The sequence below is a fragment of the Dipodomys merriami genome, unplaced genomic scaffold (assembly GCF_024711535.1).
Source record: "Dipodomys merriami isolate MVZ:Mamm:240054 unplaced genomic scaffold, mDipMer1.0.p SCAF_8, whole genome shotgun sequence".
Lineage (NCBI taxonomy): Eukaryota > Metazoa > Chordata > Mammalia > Rodentia > Heteromyidae > Dipodomys > Dipodomys merriami.
The window spans coordinates 24,745,411-24,751,410 of NW_027206401.1; the positions used below are offsets into that span (position 1 = coordinate 24,745,411).

Consider the following 6,000-nt stretch of genomic DNA (forward strand, 5'->3'; position numbering starts at 1 on the left):
TTGTATGGCATAGCACTAGACCTTTGATTAGATGCAATTTAGCCACATTGATCTATTCCCACATTGTCCCAAAGAAGACACATGCTAGGAGTAGGACTTTAGTGGCTAGATTGAGTGGCATTGTATAGTCCAGAATATTTTTGTTCATTTAGCCACAATTCTGGTCTATTATGTATAATCCATACTTAACAGTGTGACCTTGTGGAAACTCAAAGGGAGCCTTACAATGTTGTATGTGAAATGATATGTATGTGAAATGTTGTGTTATTGCTTATAATTCCTTCAGTTCATATTGACAAAGATGTCCAGACTTCTATTGTATGGGATAGAATTAAGGAAAAGGAAGGTCTCTTGAAATGTTTCTAGCACTTAACCTGAAAATCAGTGTGTGGTTGGGATATGTGATCAATTAATTGGATCCAAAACCTACCATAAAAAGGCTGCCAAATATTATAGATCCCAAAAAAGGACAGAAAAACTTAAAGCATCTTAATGTTCGTGTGTCAAAGACATGAGTAATCCTTCTATCTTTTTTCCTACCCAGTTTAAGAGCTATATGTTTAGTACTTTAAAACGGGTCTATGTTTTAATGCAAGAAGAATAAAAATACTATGTTATGTATAAATAACAAAACTTAATACAAGGGTGGTGTACACTTATAATCCTAGATACTTAGGAGGCAGAGAGAGAGATTGAATGTTTTGGTTTGTTAATTGAAAGGCAACAGACAAACAAGGTGCAGTAACATATGCTTGTAGTTCCAGCCTCTCAGGAGGTAGAGGTAGTACAATTGTGATCCTACTGGATCCAGAACTAGCCTTAGCAAACTGAAGCAGAAATGGCTGAGAGCAAAAAGGGCTAGAGGCATAGCTCAGTAGTGGATCACTTGCCCAGCAAGTCTAAGTCCCTGAATTAAAACCCCAGTACCACCAAGACAAAACAAAACATACAGCTTCATACAGTAAGTTACTCCTTATTTATCCAGAGCAATAAGAAGTCCACATATTCTGTTCTGATTCTTCACTAATTATGAATACAGCATACAGTTTACTTACTGATTTTTTTTAAATGAGAAACTAATACATTTATCCTTAAAATTAAAGTTATTTATTTGATTCTGAAAACTGCTTAGAATACTAAGGCACATCAAGTTATTATTTGTAATATTGTCAGAAAACAAGCATACTTTCTAGAATTTACTAGAGTTTACAGTGAATAAATGGATGCAATGAAATTTGAGTTTAAATGGGTAAATGTGTCTTTATATTTAGGTCATCAAATTTGAAGGTTTTTCTTTTTAGGTCAAGATCTACCTTTAATTTCTTGTGTGTTCCTTAGTTTCCTATAATAACTTAGAAACAAATAATTTTAGCTTTCCTTTACAAACTTATGACTCATTTCAAAGTTTATTTTTGATGTAAACAGATTTAAAGAAATAAAGTGACAGAGCCTAGAGAAATTGGAGAATAGAATCTTAAACCATGTTCTCTGGGCTTTCAGCTCATGGTCTTTATTTTGCTTTTATCTTAGTCACATATTTAATCTACTGTTTCCAAGCTATTATTTCAGTAGGTCAGGGTTCTATTTTTTTTTAATATAAGAAAGGCAAAATGCCAGGTTTGTTAAATATGTGGTACATATTCACTAAGAGCAAAACTACTAGTTCTTGAAGAACTAGGACCAGTAGCTGACTGAAGGTCTCAGATACTTCCTAATACTATTTGATTGGTGGCTTTGTCCATTTCCTCTCAACCCACCCCCACTCCCCTAAAATTTCTCTTCCTAATTGCTATCCTAAAAAATGGTTTGTTTTCTCTCCATTGATTTCCTTCTGCCTAGGATCAAGCAGAATTACTAATGAGTAATGAAATCGTCTAAGGCAGACAACAGGATTGGAAGCAATGAATCTGATTAATCAGTCTGTCCTGAATAATCACGATGCTGAATTATCTGTGATACATCTAAGTGATGGGGAAGATCTTTCTTCACCCCCTTTAAAAAATATGACCTATTTTATCTAGCCAAAAGACTGTACCCTCAAATTGACTCTGAGATCAATGTCTTTTGGATAGGACATTAATTACCACTCTCCACTGAACTCTGTAATTACTTAAAATTGTCAACTCTCTGAAATTCTTTTCTCTTACAGGAACAGCACACTGTTCTTCTATTTCACTCCTTTTTCTTGTCTATATGCCCTTGATTATGGGCTTCCCTTGATTATGGGCTTCCCTTGAAAGACTCTCTTCGATTTTTTTCTTATACTGTCATGAAATTTAGATTTCATTTTACTTAGATCTCTTTGTGCTCCCTCCAAATCTACACTGCAGTCCTAATGAGCCCATTGTTCTTTTTTTCTGATGTTGTAGAGTCTGAACTTCATTATCATCTCTGATACTCCTTTTTGATCACCATATGACAACTTCTCTACAGCTGTGCCTCTCAGCTGTCTCATATCTGTGGCAGCCACTCAAGCCTCGGTCCTTGAATTTAGTGATAACACCTGACGTTTGCTATTTCTTCATCCAGGCTCCTAACTAGGGTTTCTATCATTTACCACACTGCAGCCACAGCAATGTGTTAAAAATAAGAATCAGGACACAAAAAAAGACATCCTCAGAAGCCAGGGAGAAACGATTGCAATCACCTTTCCTGGGCTGTGCCCTATATGAACTGCCAAACCCATCGCCTAGCTCTGGCTCTTGCATTATAGAATGGATCACTACAGTAGACTGCTACCTATTTTTGTGTAGATGCTCTTTCAATTTAGTCAAAGAATAAATATAATATTTCTTGTATTACCATCTGTTGCTCACTTTACCCATACTTAACTATATAATAATACCTCTTTGATATTTTTTGTACCATTACTGGGGCTTAAACTAAGGGTCTTATTTTCACTTGGCTTAAAAAAAAAAAAATATCACCGGGCACTGGTGGCTCAACACCTGTAATCCAGGAGGCTGAGATCTGAGGATCGCGGTTGACAGCCAGCCCGGGCAGGAAAGTCCGTGAGACTCTTATCTCCAATAAACCACTAGAAAACTGGAAGTGGTGCTGTGGCTCAAGTGGTAGAGTGCTCGCCTTGAGCTGAAGAGTGCAGGAACAGCGCCCAAGCCCCGAGTTCAAGCCCCATTACTGACCAAAAAAAAACCAAAACATGGCTGGCATTCTACTACTTGAGCCAGGCCTCCACTTGGACCTTTTTGCTGGTTAGGTTGGTTTCGAACTTCATCCTCATATTTCATCATCCTGAGTAGCTAGGATTAGAGGTGTGAACCACCAGCACCACCACCAACTTCTTTCTATTTCTGTCTTAAATCCCCCCCCATGTAACATCTTTCCATTCATTTTAGTATCATAATACTGTATGCTTTTTACCTCCATCTCCCCCTTCCCCACAAAACACCCTTTTCTGATCATTGTAGTGAAGTAAAAATGCACTTTGGTTTTTCTCCCTGAGTTTATATTGTTGGTTGTCTTGCTTGCTTGCTTGCTTGCTTGCTTGCTTGCTTGCTTGCTTGCTTGCTTGCTATGCAGGCACTTTCCCTCTTGAGCCACACCCCCAGCCCTTGGCTTAGTTTTCTTATTGTAATCTCTCTTACCCAAGGTGAATATGTTCCAAGACTGAAGGATACTCTAAACTGGATACTACTGATCCTATATATAGTTTCCTCCCATTCATTTTTTATTTAGAAAAGCACTTCATAGCTTCTCTGTGGGATATCTGAATTGCCAGCATCAGAACTCTGTCTTGGGGGATATTACTAGGAAAACAAAGTTTCCTTGAAAGGGAGGTGCTGTACTACTGTGACAACTGACCTGGTAACTTGAGACAGCTTCAAGTGACCCGTGGGAAGACAGCATATGCAGCATGCATACACTGGACAGAGGATGATGCCGGCACTGGGTGGGATCGGGTGTGAGTTCATCATGGTACTCACAGAAGTCAATTTAAAACTTAACAGATGTTTATTTCTGGAATTTCCCATGTAATAGTTTTGGCCTAGGATTGTCTACAAATAACTGAAACTGCAGAAGCCAAAACTAGGTACTAAGGAGCACACATTACTGTATAAATTGTTTTGGATTTGTGTTAATTAAATCTTAGTGTACTTATTTGCTAGTTTCAATGTATTTGTCAATCCTCTGAAGTTTGGAATATTTTTTCTGTTCAATGTATTTGTCAATCCTCTGAAGTTTTTGGAATATCTTTTCTTTCTTGGTTTTTGGTAGTGCATTATTTACTGTAGACCTATGTGCACATAACTGTTGTTTAGTTCGAAACATTAATTTTTTTCAAACCCTTTTCTTCGAAATATTTAAACCTTGTCTCTTTTTTTCCTTTCCTAGAAAATCATTTTATAAACAACATTTAACTTGTTGGACCTGAAGAATTTTGACCATTCCAAGTCTTAATGCCACATCACTACTCGAGCAAATTTGTGCTACAACTGGTAACAATGACCAGGAGCCTGAAGAATTAAAATGCCAACACCAAACCTTACCTTAACAGCTCTGGTCTATACTATTCTTGTGCATTTTTAATATGTTATTTTGTTTTATAACCACTTAATATCCTTGTTTCTTACTTTTTTTTAAATTGAGGGATTTTGTTTTTGTTTCCTCTTTACCTTGTGTACAACCACCTGCTTTTTATGACTCATTTACCCCGATGACAGTGAACAAAGCCAGCCCAGGCTGGTGAGGTGCTGTTCACTTGAACAGGTGCTGTTATGCGGAAAGGAACCTCTGTGACTAATTAAAAGAGTGGTTTTCCTTGTTCCATCTTTTCCCATTGAATTCTTACAGTAAATATTTACAGAGTTTTCAGATTACAGCAAATATACTGTACAAGAAAATATTAATACCAATTAAAAGCATTTCTTACATCTTTAAATTTTTCTAATCTTTGAAAATTTCACTAGGGACATTTTTTATATTGAACCCTTTTGACTTTCCAGTCCTCTTGACTTTTTGCTTTCAGTAGAGAGTCAGAGAATCTTGACTGGAGAATTATGAAGCTTATGACCATGCACTGTGTTCAAGGACTTTATCAGACCACAGTGCCAGTACTCACACTCTCGTTCACAGCATTCCAGAATAGGAGGGAGGAAAGGAGAAACTGCCCTCCCTTCTACTAAAATGTTCCGGCAGCTTAAAACCTTAGTGCTTTCTTTCTTAACACTTCCGAATTTCAGTACTTTCCATTATTTGAACATTGGGTAGAAAACCTGCTTTGTATTAAGCCTTGTCTATATGTAAAACTGACCTCCTGTTACTGAGCAGGTCTATCTCTTTCAGATAGCTTGAAGGATCTACATGGTTTTGAGGATACTGAGGAGAGGAGAGGAATAGGGGGTTATGGTGGGATTTTTGTTAGTCTAAGAAAGTGATGCTGTTTAAAGCTGACACCAGAGACCTGATAGGAACTTACTATTAACTGTATTGAATTATTTTTCCCCTTGCTTTTGACCCTATGTATAGTTACAATGCCAGATTAGATTTATAGCCGCTTCAAGTTGTATTAAATGATATTTTGCTTTCTGTAATACTGTTATAAAATAAAGTTTGTTTATTCTCTAAATGTATCCCTTCTCTTTTTATAAATATAAACCAGTATAATATTTCCTGCGAGAAGTCCTAGAGTTGTAGAATGTTGGAATGTACACTGTAACATATTTAATTCCCTTTTTAGCTCTGTCATACAATTTGATGGTGCTGCCAGCATCACCTATTTAGACAATGAAAGCAGTGCTGAAAGTTTGTAATCTAAAGTTCTGTGTGCAAGGTTCCAAATCGCTGGTTAAATAATACATCCTAGCTTGTACAAGTTCTCCAAGGGATGTTTTAGCTTGTTTTCTTTGCATAGTTGTGTTTGGTTCTTAATGACTATTTTACCTCTCCCATCTGAATCGTGTTCCTCTGCTTCATATCCTGCTTTACTTTGTGTCCATTGTGACTTAAAGCTGAGGGCTGCATCAAGTGGAAAGAGCTGGC

At 37.0% G+C, this 6,000-nt stretch overlaps 1 protein-coding gene across 23 annotated transcripts in view; it reads left to right on the forward strand.

Moving 5' to 3' along the window:
* Epb41l2 (erythrocyte membrane protein band 4.1 like 2) overlaps positions 1–5,591 on the forward strand; it is a 170,268-nt gene extending 164,677 nt beyond the window's left edge. For all 23 annotated transcript variants that reach the window (XM_070010191.1, XM_070010185.1, XM_070010195.1 and 20 more), the window contains one exon: positions 4,354–5,591. The gene's annotated coding sequence lies outside the window, so the exon portion shown is untranslated. The remainder of the gene's footprint in view (positions 1–4,353) is intronic.
* Positions 5,592–6,000: the final 409 nt, after the last annotated feature.